Source organism: Pteropus alecto, unplaced genomic scaffold (assembly GCF_000325575.1).
Source record: "Pteropus alecto unplaced genomic scaffold, ASM32557v1 scaffold52, whole genome shotgun sequence".
Taxonomy (NCBI): domain Eukaryota; kingdom Metazoa; phylum Chordata; class Mammalia; order Chiroptera; family Pteropodidae; genus Pteropus; species Pteropus alecto.
In genome coordinates this window covers 3,628,622-3,634,906 of record NW_006433941.1, presented here as the reverse complement: position 1 = coordinate 3,634,906, position 6,285 = coordinate 3,628,622, and the positions used below count along the sequence as shown (strand labels likewise).

At 38.8% G+C, this 6,285-nt stretch overlaps 1 protein-coding gene and 1 pseudogene across 3 annotated transcripts in view; one reads left to right on the top strand and one right to left on the bottom strand.

Annotated features, from left to right (window-relative positions):
* Nucleotides 1-6,285, top strand: part of SPECC1 (sperm antigen with calponin homology and coiled-coil domains 1) — a 160,450-nt gene that overhangs the window by 2,403 nt on the left and 151,762 nt on the right. The gene's annotated exons all lie outside the window — the stretch shown is intronic.
* Nucleotides 4,377-4,495, bottom strand: LOC112477095 (annotated as a pseudogene).

Sequence of the window (6,285 nt, the reverse complement as noted above, 5' to 3'; positions counted from 1 at the left end):
GTGTGCTTGGAGTAGGTCAGACCAGGCTGAGTGGGGATCCTGGTTCTTCCCCTTCTAGCTGTGAAACCTCAGGCAAGTTATGTAGCTGTCCTGAACTCTGAGGTGAAAGGAAATGTGGAAAAAGTATCCTACACATAAGTTTGCTTATTATTTTGTTATCCTGGAGTAGACCATGACTTCCGTGATTTTTGTTTTAATTATATTCGACCTATAGTAGATTTGGGAGACATCTTTAATTTAAATTTTAAATGAATACATAAATTTCCCCAATAACAGACCAGTAGGGGACATGTTAAATTATTTTTTAAAGCACTGTTTTTACAAAAAGGTCTAGAGCTCAGGAGTGTTCCCTGAGGATAATGAAGAGTTAGTCGCTTCTGGAATTGATAGGTAAGCATTTGGGAAACTTGTTCCACAGAGAAAATGTCAAGGGAAAAGTAAATATCGTGTTAGAGACTTTCTGCTCTTATTTCTGATTCTTGGGACCTCCAGGCCTAACTCTATGAAAGAGGATGATAGGGCTGGAGGGAAGGAGTGGAAGAAAGAGCTGCACCATGGCTGCACCTTTCTAGTTCTGCTTTGACTATTCTCTCATGTCCACCTTCATTTGTGGGTAGAAGAAGAAGACTAAAAATCCAGAGAACAGAAGAGGAAGAGGAAATGGTGATGGACAGAAAAGCAAGTCAATTATTTCCCCAGTGTTTTACTATGAAAATCCGCAAGAATGCAGGGAAGTCGAATTACACAGTGAACATCTTACTGTATTTGCTTTGTAATAAATGGATACAATAAATGGGATGGATAGATATATTTTAACTGGTCAAAAATAGGAAAACAAACAAATCCACCAAGGTAGAACAAAATACCCTGCTTTAAATACCGACCCAATCTGAAGGAGCAGTGAAAGAACAAGGTGCAACAGGAGCCCAGATGGGATGGGGATAAATCTTCCTTGTGCTAGTCAAGCCCAGCACAGGAAAGGAGAGCAGGCAGTGCTCTGACACAGGCAGGCTACTTCATTCTAGCCATTTATAGGCCAAAGCTTATTAGTCAGGACTTTCTTGGTATCAAATAACAATATCGGCTTGAGCTAGCTTCAGCAGAAAAGAAATATGCTGAACAGATCCTAAGGTTCCCATGTCACTGTGGGCAGGGCAAAGGTACAAGACTGGAGCTCAGAGTGGCTGGGACCAGGGACTGGAATACCTGGGACTCTCTCTTTCTGTTGTTTATCTCTGCTTGCCCCTGCTTCTATGTCACCTACTGACATCTAGCCTTCTTCTGTGTGTGTGTATGAAGCGTGGGTGCCATCATGCCTAAGCCTCTCACTTCCCTTGGAAGGCTTGGCTGCTGCTTTACTTATTTCTGATTTGCTTTATTTAAAAAAATGAAGCAAAAAAATTGGGAAAGGTCTGCTTGGCTGAGCATGAGTCATGTATCGATCCTACCCAGTCTCCTATCTGGGTCAGGGCCCCCTCCTCCTTACCCAGAAAGCAGAGTCTTATAGTCTTATAGTTTAGGCATGTTCTATAAAAGTCTTGCAGACCCCGTCAGTGTTTGTAATCATTCTGAGGGAGAGCTCTAAACCTGCACTGCCTAGCGCCGGACCCACTAGCCATGTGTTGCAAACAAGCCCTTCGAGTGTGGCTAGTCAAAATTGAGAAGTGCTTTAAGTGTAAAATACAAAAAAAAAATGTAAAATACCTCATTGATATTTTTTACATTGATGATATTTTGAATGCATTAGGTTAAGAAAGTATATTCTTAAAATTTTACCTGTTTCACTTTCATAATGTGAGTAGTAAACAGTATAAAATTATATATGCTGCTCATATTTTATTTCCATCAACAGTGCTGCTCTAAACCATTGGTTCTCAAAGTGTGGTCCCCAGACCAGCAGCATCAACATCGCCTGTGAATGTGCTAGAAATGCAAATTCTCAGGCCTCTAGACCTAGGGAATAAGAAATGTGGTGGTGGTAGTGGGCAGGTAGGGGTTTGGGGTATAGGCAGCAGTCTGCATTTTAATAGACCCTCCAAGAATTCTGATGCACTCAAGTTTAAGAACTACTGCAACCACGACATGTTATCTACTTTTAAAGACTGGCTTATGTTATGTGTGATGATTTGAGGGTTTTGGATTTCCTCCACTATCTTTGTGGAATTGAGAAGAATTTCTTAGTTACTTTAATCTGTGAGCTATTTAAACTTTTCCGTTTTGTAAGCTTTCATGTGCAGGTGTTTGGCATCTTAAATATCAGTGAAACAGTTAGTGAAAATACTTACTAAAAATATCAAAGCAACACCGACGCACATACCTTCTTAGGGATCTTCTGTAACAAACCAGAAATCTCAAATGATGCTGAAGCTGCATTCAATGACCAAGAAACAAAGCCAAAAATGCAGCCATGAATAGAGAAAGAATAAGAATTAGTAACTGAGACTAGGAGCTTTTTGAATCTGATATTGCATCCAAAAACTAGCGATAGAGTAAGAGTAGCTTCAGCTGTTTGCTTAGGAGGACAGGGAGAATTGGTTTTTCAACTTTATGTCCTGCTTGCTGAAAAAGCTTCTAAGCAATAAATCTTTCTCAAATGGAATTCTTTGTGGAAAGTACAAGGGAAATGAAGTGCTACCTAGACTCCTCATGCTGAGTGGTAAGGAGATTGCACGCTCTTGGCCTGTAGTACATCTTAATTATCCCTTTGCCTAGTGAGGAAAGGATCAGATCTGTTTATATTACAGACTGGGAACATGAAGTGGGAAGTCTTCCCACTGCTTGCCGACTCCTGTCCTCCTGTCCTCTGCTGCCTCTGCCTGTCAATTTGACTGAGAACCAACCTCTTATGGAGGAGGGGGTGGGGGCAAACTCTACCCCGGGCACCAAATAGGTGGAGGCTGTGGTGGGATTGCAGAGGCAACTTTACCCCTCTGGTCCCAGCTGTCTTCTCATTTGTTGGATTCCCTGTTCTGGTTTGCAGATTGAGCCTTTGCACCTGGGCCTTTGATGTAGCGTTTGCTGATTTGCTCTTCTTGTGTTAGACTTACTGACTTTAGTAAAGTAGGAGAATCAGGTAGAAGAAAGCAGAACCATGTGCATATCATTTTTTTTTTTTGAGGTGTTATCTGGGGAATTCTCAAAATCTAAAATCAGAATTGATTTTTTTTTTGGTGACCTGGGCATGCTTCTAGGCAGAGTGAATAATATTTTTTTGTTGTTCAGAAAAGGTTGCTGACTTCATGAACTATTGTCATTTAGTATGAAAAACATTACACTTGTGACCTGATGGATAATTTGAGAGGCTGGAAAGCTTGGGTACAGGAACCCTTGTTCTCTGAAACATAAAAACAGTTATGGAGTCCCTGTAAGGGCAATTGAGTGATATCTGTGTCAACCCGAGGGTCATATTTACTCCTCTTGTTAAAATAGGGGTCTGTGCTGTTGGCCAGAAAATTTAGTAATTGGAAGTGCATGCAAATCATCCTTTTAGTGTTAGCTATTTGTTTTTTAAATTAAGAATTTGTTTTTAGCATTAATACGTTGGCTAGGTGGAGGGTCAGGGGTGGGAGGGAGCAATTGGGGGGATCGGTTTATGAACTATATAGATGTCTAACCAATGTACTGCATACTTGAAACTAATTTTAATTAATTAATTGATTGATTGATTGATTAATAAGAATTTGTTTAAAGATCTTGACCAGGGTTGCTTGCCTAATATTAAGACTTGTACCATCTTCCCTCTCTTAGAAAGTAGGCTATGAGGGATTATTATTTAAAGAGTAGAGTTTCAGTTTTGGATGATGAAAAAGTTCTAGAGATGAATTATGGTGAGGCTTGCACAACATTGTGAATGTACTTAATGCTACTGAACTACACACTTAAAATGATTAAAATGATAAATTTTATGTATATTTTATCACAATAAAGATTTAAATAACAATAGGGAAGAATGGGGGGAAAGTAGACTAGCATTTGCAAGGGTGGAACCAAGGCTGCCTAAATTATAACCCCATCCCCATTTCCTTCTTCTTTGTAATTGAGGCATAGCATACTTAACAATAAAAAATTAAAAATATAAAGCACATTAATCTTAGATTCAGCTCTACAGCTCATTGAATTTTTACACGTTTATATCTGCTTAACCACTACCTGGTTAAGATGTACAACATTCCAGCACCCCAGAAGTTTCTTTCCCCTAGAGGTAACTGCTATCTTGATTTTTATCACCATGGTTTGCTTTTTTCTTTTCTTATCACTTTATTTTATATGTATTTATTTTTTTAGGCGAGGCAACCCTTAGTTGACCTCACAGATTGCAAGGACCTTGTCAGCTTACAACCCCTTATTTTTTTATTGTTATTTTTTAAAATTTTTTACGCCTACATCACCTGGTCTTCCTAGGTGGTCTCCCATCCGCATACTAACCAGTCCCAACCCTGCTTAGCTTCCGAGATTAGACAGGATCGAGCTTGTTCAGGGTAGCATGGCTGTAGACAATTTATTTTTTTTTTTAATTAAATTTATTGACCATCATTTAGTTTTGCCAGCTCTTAACTTCATATAAATGGAATCTGGCAGTGTATATCCTTTTGTGTCTGGTTTCTTTCACTTAGGATAATGTGAGATCCATCCAATTATTAGTGTATTTGTAATTCTCTTCTTTTTAATTGCATTTAGTTTCTATTGTATACTCTACCACTATTTAATTTATTCCATCTCCTGTTGAAGAACATTTGGGTGGTTCTATTTTTGGCTGTTATAAATAAAGCTGCTGAGAACATTCTTTTGATGAACCTGTGTACTCACTTCTCTTGGGTATAGATCTAGGAGTAGGATTGCAGAATCATAGGGTGCAAACATTCAGCTTTAGTAGATATTGCCAATTTTCCAATGTGGACGTACCAGTTTACACCCCCCAGGAGAGCATGAGAGTTCCGATTGTCCTGCCACCTCACTAACACTTGGCATCGGCATTTCTTTTCTCTTTAAAGCCATCCAGGGTGTAGTACCATGAAATTTAAATGATGCAAAAGTGGAAAATTTTTGTTTTATTTGTACAAATCTTTAAACTCCTAATCCTCAGTAAATGACCCTGAAGCCAATGGAGCAGTGTAGGGCAGGGCCTTTGGGCCCTCAGCCAGCGTGGGGAGCAGAAGCTGCCTGCTCCACGTCTCTGTTGATTTGAAGGCTTTTTCATACTGTCTTCTCCAGATATTGGATATATTCATGATGGCTCAGGGCATCTCCCTGTTTCCAGTCTTGCAGAACTATTCCTCTTCAGCAATATTCTTTAAGGGAAGACTTACAAAGATTGAAAGAACTTATTTGTGGTTTTTCTCATTAACCTTGAATATAATTTATCTGGACCAGAAATGTAAGATCATTTAGGGGTTAACCTCTTAGACTTCAATTCCTTTCAACAGATGTTTGTTTTCCCCTTTCATGACAGAGAAGAAAGCAGAAAAGGATTAAGGGGGTTCTGCTTTTTTTCTGCCATCCATTAACAGTGTTCTTCTGGCCTCCAAAAAAATTCCTTTCTTCCTTTAGAACATATTGGCTCTATGAGATCATATAGAGTGCTCGGTGTTGAGCACATGGTAGATATTTCTTCTCTTTACTTCCTCTAGACATATATTTTAAGTTAATTTTGTTATCCTTGAATTTTTTCTGCATTGCTCTGCCCTGCCTTTTGTGCTTTTTTCTTTAGCTCCCATTCTTAAAAAAAATTTTTTTTAAATCTTGTGTTAACTTGTCTCCATCTTTTTCTTAGGTTAAGGGCAACTCAGGAATGGCTCTTTTGTGTCTGATGTTGCTGTTCATAGCTTTTCTTGGTAGGCCTAGTACAATCTTGGGAACGGGGTTGCTGTACGCTGAAGCTCTTAGCCTTGCCTATCTTAGGTAGTTATGCTGCACATTTTTTATTGGTGTACAATGTTTGGTTTGTTCCTGATACCTTTGGAGTTTTGCTGAGAAATGGAGCACTAATGCAGCATTAACTTATTAAAATACATTTTAAGCTTTTAAAAAACTTTTTAACTAGGAAAGCAGAGCTTTAAAAACTTCGTTATTTGAAGTGTGACAGGATGGGTAATATTCACCTATAATCTTATAATATTCTTTGAAACAATAATGGAAGATCATACTAGACCTGTAAATGATACACATAGGTCTGTCTAGCTTTGCTTTTGTCCACTTTGCACTATCATGCTCCTCAAAGTAGCATTATTGCTTCTTAATCACTGAACAAATGGTCCAGCTCAGATGTTTTCTTGGTTTATAGCACTC